The 9465-nt window shown below is 47.3% G+C and overlaps 1 non-coding gene across 1 annotated transcript; it reads right to left on the bottom strand.

Annotated features, from left to right (window-relative positions):
• Nucleotides 1–6445: 6445 nt before the first annotated feature.
• On the bottom strand, nt 6446–6561 carry LOC136141183 (U5 spliceosomal RNA). Its single transcript, XR_010657711.1, has one exon. It is a non-coding gene; the product is annotated as a U5 spliceosomal RNA (small nuclear RNA).
• Between the last annotated feature and the right edge of the window lie 2904 nt (nt 6562–9465).

The following is a 9465-nucleotide window of genomic DNA, read 5'->3' as shown; positions in this document are numbered from 1 at the left end:
GGCCCCACCGTGGTGACAGTATACTTTTCCCACGTCCTCTCCTCTTCAGAGAAGCCCACTCAGAGGCTGTGGAGGTGGCCCCCGTGCTGCCCACCTGGGGGATTGCTGCATGTCCCAGCTGAGTGGGCTGCTCGAGGAGCATTACCCTGGCCCCTTCCTGCTGCAGTGCCTCTCCCCCTGCCTGCCCTAAAGAGAGTTGCCTGCTCCGGTTTTGCTGCCCATAGGACCGGGGGCAGGAAAAACCCTGAGTGGGCCTCCTGCAGATTGTTCTGGAAGCTAAGGTCTGAGTCCTTCCTTTGTGGGGAGAATGGAGCAAAGAGGGGCTGGGCTGAGTGTGGACCATCACCCTCAGTGTCTTGGTGGTTTCCCTGGCTTCCCAGATGGGCGTTTTGAGCAGCCTGGCTCACCAGGAAGGCTGGTTTGCTTGCCAAGTTGCCGAGTGTCCGGCCCCCGCAGGTGGCTGGGAGAGAAAGTACACAAGGGTTTCAGGCTCTTCTACGAGTTGCTCTGGTTTGCTGCTGTCGCTCCAGTCCTGTGCGCCTTCCACTCCTGCCCTGGGGGTGCCTCACCCTCCTGGCCAGGGGCCCTTGGCTGGCCGCGGGGTGTGGTGGGCTGTGGTGTCTGGCGTGATGTGCCCTCTAGTCACTGCATTCGACTGGAAGTTACCTGACCACAGGAGCAGCGCTTCAGGGCTCCCACTCGCCCTATTAACTTGGAACCAGGCATGGTGTGGGCTCCCATACATGTAAACATGAACCCATGTACCTGTGCCTGGAGAATACCGAGCCAACGACTAGAATTTCGGTAGACGAACACTTGCGAATTATAGGTCACTGAAGCGAGCACGTGTGTTACGAATTTTACATCAACACGGCCTTGTGCAGGGAGGAGGTAGCTAAGGGTTAAGATCCCAATTTGAGAGATGAGGAAATGTGCTCCAGGCCGAGCAGCCCAGGCTGGGATGCAAACTGGGGCTCGCTGTCAGCCCAGCCTCTCTCTCAGCCCCTACACTCTGTTTCTCCCCATGCTCTCTCCCCACACACTCCTCTGATGGCTCCCGCAGGGTGGGGTGGGTAATGCATTTGCTCCTGCCCTCTGGGATGACATCAGCCCACTCTGAAAGCGGCTGGGCGTCTGCCGTGAGCCTCTGCAGTGCCTCCAGTTCAGCCTCAGTTGGGAGCAGGCCATCCACTAACTCTAGTGGGTCTGCCTCTCACGGTCCGGTAATGCACTGGAGCTTTCTTCTTGGGCTGGATGCACAAAGAGGCTTGGTCAAGTTGCTTTTCAGGGGTAGACACCTGGTATGGAATTGCATACTACCCAGCAGTTCCCAACAGCTGAAAAGTTGGTTTGGAAATGTATTAACTCCCTGAAAACCAACGGGCACCTTGGCCTCTCATGCCCCATCTCATGACCTCTCAGGCCACCTTTCACTCCTGCTGTGGTTGCAGCCACCACCTCTTTCCAGGGGCGGGTTCCTGGCAGCATCTGACCTCACCTTCTCTCTGACCTTCAGGAAGCTGCTCTGCCCTCAGCATGTGTGTAGCCTCAAAGCAGGCCAAGGATATCGCTGCTAGGGGCAGCCCTTCTCCCATGAGAGATGGAGCCAGTGGACCAGTATGCCCTCCGCCATCCCCTGGGCGGACAGTTCTGTGACACATTCTACACGGCTCCTCAGACGGCAAGATCAGACCCCCCACTGCCCACAGTGGTGGAGAACTTGGGAAGACACCCTTGATTCAATTTCCCTCCCTCCATTTTACCCTCCCTCTGCTGTCCCCTGGGATCTCTTCCTAAATAAACTACCTGAACACAAGTTTTGCTTCGGGTTAAGACACTAACCAGGAGGTCTGTGGCTCCTCTGGAGGGTTTTTCCAAGAGGAAGTTGGATTCTCCTGTGGGTGTTGTTACGGACTGCTTCACATGTTGAAGCCTAACCCTCAACGTGATGGTGTTTGGAGGTGGGGCCTCTGGGAGGTGAATAGATCATGAGGGTGGAGCCCTCATGAGTGGTATTAGTGCCATTATACAAGAGACCCCAGGGAGCTCTCTAGTCCTCTCCCTGCCGTGTGAGGACGCAGAGAGATGACAGCTATCTACAGCCCAGAAGAGGGCTCTCATCAGAACCCGACCACACCAGCACCCTGATCTCAGACTTCCAGCCTCCAGAACTGTGAGAAATAGATTTCTGTTGTTTATAAGCCACCCGGTGTGTGGTATTCTGCTGTAGGAGCCCAAACGGACTAAGACAGTCATATTCTTCCAGTGGAGGAATGGAACTTTTCAAGGGTGATAAGAAGCCAAAAATCCAGACATTTGTAGGGCCTTAGATTAAAAAAACCTTAGAGTTTTTTTGCTCAAGTGTCCATAACCTGGCTTCAAGTGATCTGTGAACCCCTGGAATTGCAAAATGTATGTACTTTTTTTTTTCATGAGGAGAGTTTCTGGAGCTTTCCTCAGATTCTTAAAAGGATTCCTGACCTTTAAAAAAAACCCTTAAGAACAAGATAACCTGCACTTTGGGGTCTTGTTTTCAGCCCCCCACCGCACCCCCAAGAAGCAGCAGTGGTCTGACCTCCGGCCATCTGCTTAGGGGTCTGGTGATTGGGTGGATCACCTCACTTGCTGAGGGGCACTTGCTCCCCTTGCAGAAAGGAGGCCCATCTCAGCTGAGCTGAGCAAACAGCCTCGCCGTGAACAAGCTACCTAGTCTCATAATCGTGCTTCCTGGGAGCCTCACCTCTGGACTTAGGCTGATGGAAGCTTCAAATAAATCATTTGACTCAGTAAATGTTCATTGTGAATCTTTGGGATTTCCCTGGCGGTCCAGTGGTTAAGACTCTGCGCTTCCACTGCAGGGGGCATGGGTTTGATCCCTGGTCAGGGAACTAAGATCCCACATCCTAGGTTAAGGTGTGGGAGAGGACCGTCCAGGCAGTGGGCAGAGCACTCCATGGCAAGAGTAGACATACAGAAATGGGGAAGTTTAAGAGGCAATGGACAGTAATACTTCAGTTTGTCTGGAGCATAGAATCCAGGAAGGGAAATAAAGTAGGTAATAAGCTTAGAAAGTTGGGATTTATGGTTCCACCTCATTGACCTGTAAAAGCAAGGTATAGGTGGGCTCTGGCCCTAACTCATGGCAATGATAACATTACAGGTAATAATCTCTCCCAAGGATTAATCACTTACTCTCCCCTAGTTACTGTCATAATTTTAGCCAATCTTTACAGCTTCCTCCAAAACCAAGGACGACAGTTCATCAACCTGTTTTACAAAAGTAGAAACTGAGACACAGTGAAAGAGACTTGCCAGAGGTCACTGACCACCTTGCAGGATTGACACTCTCCCAGTGGCAGGTTAATTATCACCTCTACTAGTATGTGAAGGAGAGTGCTGGAAATCAGAGCTCCTGGTTGCCTGCGAGCACCACAGGAATCAATATGACTGTTCAAGGGGGTCCTGAGAGATGACCAAACGGAGGACAGGTGAGCTCAGGAGAAAGGCTGTGGCGTCTCTCAAAAGAAAACTTCAAGAAAAGTTAACTAAGCAGCATTTCTGGAGCTTGGAGCTTGATGCGAAAGAGTGGGGAGTGGGCTGGGAGTTAGGGGACCTGGGTTCTGTCTCCAGGTCTGTCATTATCATTCTGTAACCTCAAACAAGTGGGTTATGTGTTACGCTCTATGTTCCCACCTGTAAAATGGGTCTAGTAACACCTTCCAACTTCAGAAAGATGGTTAGGAATTCCCATGAAATAAATGACTCTTGTGTGAAGGTGCTTTGATAAATTCAAAACCTTCTGCCCATACAAGGGGGAATTGTTTGTATTATGTGCCTAGAGGCAAGGGAATGCAGATCAGGACTTCTAAACCTTGGGTCACTGAACAGAAGTCAGGGGGTCTGCGAAATTGGATTGGAAGAAATCTTTATTTTCGCTAACCTCCAACTGAAATTCAGCATCTCCTTCCATGATTAACTTTGACATTTGCATAATTGTCACAAATAGAAATCACAGATGCAGTCATGACACGCCCCGTGGTGGCAGGCATCTTGAAATATTGCTCACGTTCATCGTGACTTTGAAATGCTGGTAGTCATGAGACTTCCCACTAGATAGCAATATTTGATCTATTAATAAAGAAGTGCGTATGTTACCAACCGCAAAGTTGTTTTTAAAATGTATTCAGGGAATTCCCTGGTGGTCCAGTGGTTAGGACTCCATGCTTCCACTGTAGGGGGCCTGGGTTCGACCCCTGGTCCGGGAACTAGGATCTCACAAGCCGAGTGGTGCGGCCAAAAAAACAATAAATAAATAAATTAAATATATTCAAAACTTTTAAATTATCAGTAATGTTTAACATTCACAAAAGTAGACGTAATAGTATAAAGAACCTCCGTGTGCTGGTTACCAAGTCCAACAACCATCACGTAAACAAAATTTTATTTTTGTCTTTTTATTTGGGGGGGGTGGGGCTTTTTCTTTGCACTCATTCTTTTGAAGCAAATCCAAGATATAATATCATTTCATCTGTAGATATTTCCGGGGAATTCACTGGCAGTCCAGTGGTTAGGACTCCATGCTCTCACTGCTGCAGGCGTGGATTCCATCCCCGGTCAGGAAACCAAGATCCCACAAGCTGTGCAGTGTGCCCCCCACCCCCCCCAAAAAAAGTTTATATTGTAGATATTGCTTTAGCTACTTCTAAGTATAAGGAGGTTAAAACAAAAATTATTACCACAATATGATAATCGTACCCCAAACCCTTCAGAAATTCCTTAATATCATCAAATAACTGGTCAGATTGAAAAATGAAAACATCTCATAAATGTAATAAGTTCTGAAAATAGTGTTTGTTTAAACCGGAATCCCAGTAAGTTCTGCTTGGTAAGATGGGTTCTTTTAACTCTTTTAAACCTATAGATTCCCTTTTTATCTCCCTCTCTCATTTCTTCTTGTAATTTATTTGTTGAAAAAATCTGATGGTTCGCCCTGAAAAGCTCCTCGCAGCCAGGGCTTTGCTGATTGCGTCCATCCCCGCAGAGATGCAGACAAGCTCGACTGTGTTCTGCTCTTCTGTCAATTAGTGGTCAGATCTAGTCTTCAGCAAACTCAAGTTCGATTTTCCCCGGCCAGACAACTTCATGGGAGCAGCGCACTCTTTCACCCGGAGACATATAATATCTAGCTCTCTGGCTGCTCGGCGTGCTCGTTACTCTGGATCGTTGCTTTTGCCGAAGGTGAACAACAAAAAAGTTAGAACCCCTACTTTGGATGAACACTCGGCCTTCAGAGCCCAAGAAAGCACTGTCACCAGTATTTCGTTCTCACTGACCAGACCTCGTCGTGAGAAAAGCAGCGCTTCTTCTAGAGGGACAAGAAAGGTACCCGCGCCAGTGGGACAGGGGTAGACGGGGGACAACTGCCTGAGCCTGGGGTGCTGGTTTTCTACACAAGAGAACATTCAAAAGGGCCTGGGAAGAGGTGATCCCCACAGCCGCATTACAGCCTCCGAGAGGTTTCTTGTACATGTATGGGAGATCTGGCCACAGGTAGATACCTGGAAGGCAGGAAGACGAAACTCAACAAAGGAACTTGCAAGAAGGAAAAGTGCGGATGGATTCTCTCCTTCCTTTACTGGGCAGACGCTGCTCGTTTTCTTCTCGCGTATTCACTTCCTCTCTCCTAGGATCTCGCAATGTCATGGCTGCCTGGAGAAAAAACTACATTTCCCAGCCCGCTTTGCAGTTATGCGGGCTCAGAAAGCTGAATTCTGGCCACTGTGATCGGTTAAAATATTCACTTCCGTTCGGGTTCTATCAAATTCGTTGTAACCGTGATCAAACGTCTTTCTTGAGTGGTATTTTTCGCAAATAATATTTCTGTTCTAAATCTAAATTACCTAAACAGAATAAAACGATACTTACGCTTTAGAAGAAACAATGAATTCATACTTAAATTCCTTCTAAAAAATTTTTTTAAAGATTTCCTTTACGGTCCAACGGTTAAGAATCTCTCTTTCAACGCGGGGGACGGGTCCAGGTTCCTGGTCGCGAAACTATGATTCTACGTAACGCGGGGTAACTGAGCCCACTGACCGCCATTATTAAATCCCGGGGCGCCGAAACTTGCACTCCACGGTTTAAAAAATCCTCCCACCGCGGACCGCACTTAGCATTGAAAAAGTAACCAAACAACACAAACATAATACACCTCTTCCACTTCAACAACAGCAACTACTCCACTCTTTATTTAGTTCCACCCCTTTGCTTTAAGTAGGTTTACACCGTTTACTCCCAGACAAATACCGAAAATAATATTTTCAAAACGGTAGCTGTCTAGAAAACAACTACTCTGTGAAAATAAACGCGGTGCGCGAAGCTAAACTAACATCGCTCCGCAACTAGAACACTCGAAACTAAGAATCTATTTTTAAACGTTATCATTGGCCTTGCAAACGCAAGACCTCAAAAAATTGGGTACAAACTCAGAATTGTTCCTCTCCACGGAAATCTTTAGTAAAAGGCGAAAGATTTATACGATCTGAAGAGAAACCAGAGTATACCCTTTCTTAGGCGGCACGCATTCCTCGGGTAACTGCTACCCCTAAGACAGTAATGGTGATTATTTAACTGAAAGAGTTATTAATATCTGCTTTTTTCTCAGACAATTCTATGAAGAAATCCTCACTTCTGGCAAAAAATAGTTAAAGAAAGAAGGAGAATCGAGTCATTTTTAAGTCGAAAATTTGTCCTGGGTGCAATGCATTCTGGATATGCAAATTAAAACCTCAGTCTTTACTCTCCGGTTTCCGGAAATACCTCAAATAGTTCATTCATCTTGTGCTGGGACCGAGACTACCGCCAGGGGGCAGAACGGAGGCGAGACTTAACAGGGATAGAGAGCTGAGGCTGATCCAGCTAGAAAAAGTCTGTTTTATAGGTGGCATTACAAGTAAAAATTTCTTTTGGAGTTAAATAAAATGAAATAGAATAAAATAAAATAACAATTTAAAAGCTTGAAATAATTATCTTCATTCATTCAACAAAAATTTATTGAACACTGTGTTCAACCCTGTGCCAGCCTCTAGGGATAGAGTGATAACCGTAATACTTCATCTTCAAGGAATGCTCAGTGTGATGGGGAGCCAGGTGTCAGTGATGAGCACTGTTAACAGAAGATGACATCTGGGCAGAAGAGGACCGGGTGGTGAGGTTATTCCGGGCACAGTGCTGAGAGGGCAAGTAACCAGATGGCCATCAGTGCCAGCTAAGAGCTTGGATTTACCCTGAGGACAGTGCGGAGGCAGTGAAGAGCTTTAAAAATGAATACATGATCAGATTAGCTTTTTAACACAGTGGTCCTGGGCCCAGCAGATCAGTGTCACCTGGGTATGTGTTAGAGATGCAGGTTCTTGGGTCCTACTCCAAGACCCACTGAATCTGAAACTCTGAGAGTGGGGCCCAGCAGCTGGGTTTTAACAAGCCCTCCAGGTGAGTGTGATGCCGGCTGGGTTGAGAAACACTGTTGGACAACCACTCTGGTTAAAGTGTGGCTATTGTTGGAAAGCAAGGAGGTTTGGGGAAGCAAATTAGGAGCCTGAGAATTAAAGCAGAGAGAAATACGGTGGCCTGGATGGGGGACAAGGCCTGGGAAAGGATCAAAGTCGAGGAGAGAAAACATTCTAGGGAGATCCTTAGGGGATGGTGGCATTGAGGGGAGGTGATGCAGCAGGAGAAGCATGTGAAGGTCATTAGGAAGAGACCAGGGAGGCAGAAGGAAGACCAGGACTGGGGACCACTGAGAAATCAAGGGCAGAAGGGAGCAGTCAGTTGTGTCAAATGTCCAACAGAGGTCAATTAAGGTGGGAACTGTAAGGGCCGGTGGATGTCACGGGACGGAAGTCATGACCTTGACCAGAGGCGTTTTCAGGGAGTGGAAGTGTTAGAAGCCCCACTGTGGGGAGCTGATGAGGGAGTGAGTGGGGTGGAGAGTGAAGGCTCCAGGGAGACCGGCCGGAAGGGGTGTGAGGTTAGAGGAGGACTTTTTCTTTCTTTGGCATCAGGAGAGTGTTAAAGGGGTTCAAACTTTGCTGGGGAGGAGGCAGCGCAGAGGGAGAGAATGAAGATGCAGGGGAGGGGAAGTAAACAAGGTCCTACTGTACAGCACAGGGAACTATATCCAATATCCTCTGATAAACCGTAATGGAAAAGAAGATGAACAAGAATATATATATATATAACTGAGTCGCTTTGATGTACAGCAGAAATTAAACAACATGGAAAATCAACTATAGTTCAATAAAAATTTGAAAAAGAAAAACAATAGATGAGGGTGGGCTGGGAAGTGGGGAGGGGGCAGTAGCTGACTTCAGGTTAGAGGAAGGACCCCAAGCCCTAGGTAGCAGAAGGGAAGGAGGGAAGGGGGAGCATGGTGATCCCTCCACCCCAAAGACTGGCGTTGATGGAGCCCGTTCCTCCATCCACCTCCTTCTGCCTGCCCCAAGTTCCCTCCAACTTCCTCAGCTGGGAATACCCCACCCTCTGCCTTTTCAGCATCTGCTCTGGGGCGGCTGAACTGCTGGAAATATCAGACGATTGAGCAAAACTCGAAGGAGGGCCTCAGTTTTTTTGGCCATTTCTCTGGCTGTCCAACCCCCAGTACGCTCCTTTTAAACTTTCTCCTCTCACCTTCATGCCCCCCATCCCTGACTCACTCTCAGCCCATGACCTCCCAAGGGTCTCACTGAGAGAACAGGAGCCTTACCTTCCCACCCCCAAATCTACCAGCTGGTCAGTAGCTTCCCCTTGTCAACACAATGAAAAATGCATAGTTGAGGGTTGCGATTTTCAGGGGAACTAAGATCCCACATACGGCGCGGCCAAAACAACCCCAAAACCAAAAAACAAAAAGAGTTGTGGTTTTCAGCGTTATTCAGGGACCTTACTGAGGACTACAGCCTGGGAAATAGCTCCTCAGACAGCCCTGAGGACCTGCTCCAAAGAGGTAGGAGGAGAGGCCAAAATTAAATCAAAAAATTAAAATGAAAACTACCACGTGACCCAGCAATTCCACTTCTGGGTATTTATCTGAGGAAGGCTAAATCACTAATTTGAAAAGATATATACACCGTTATGTTCATCACAGCATTATTACAATAGCCAAGACATGGAAACAACCTAAGTGTCCACCAACAGATGAATGGATAAAAAGGATGTGTTTTATATATATATATATAATGGAATAGATAGATGATAGATAGATAGTGGAGTACTACTCAGACATAAAGAAGAGTGAAATCTTCCCATTTACAACAGCATGGGTGAAACTTGAAGGCATTATGATAAGTGACATAAGCCAATCAGAGACAGACAGATATAATACACACTGCATGGTATCATTTATATGTGGAATCTTAAAAAACAAAATCAAACTCATAGAAACAGAGAGTAGACAGTGGTTGCCAG

The sequence above is a fragment of the Phocoena phocoena genome, chromosome 1 (genome assembly GCF_963924675.1).
Source record: "Phocoena phocoena chromosome 1, mPhoPho1.1, whole genome shotgun sequence".
Taxonomy (NCBI): Eukaryota; Metazoa; Chordata; class Mammalia; order Artiodactyla; family Phocoenidae; genus Phocoena; species Phocoena phocoena.
The sequence above is the reverse complement of the archived record's forward strand: the minus strand, read 5'-3'. Positions and strand labels throughout refer to the sequence as shown.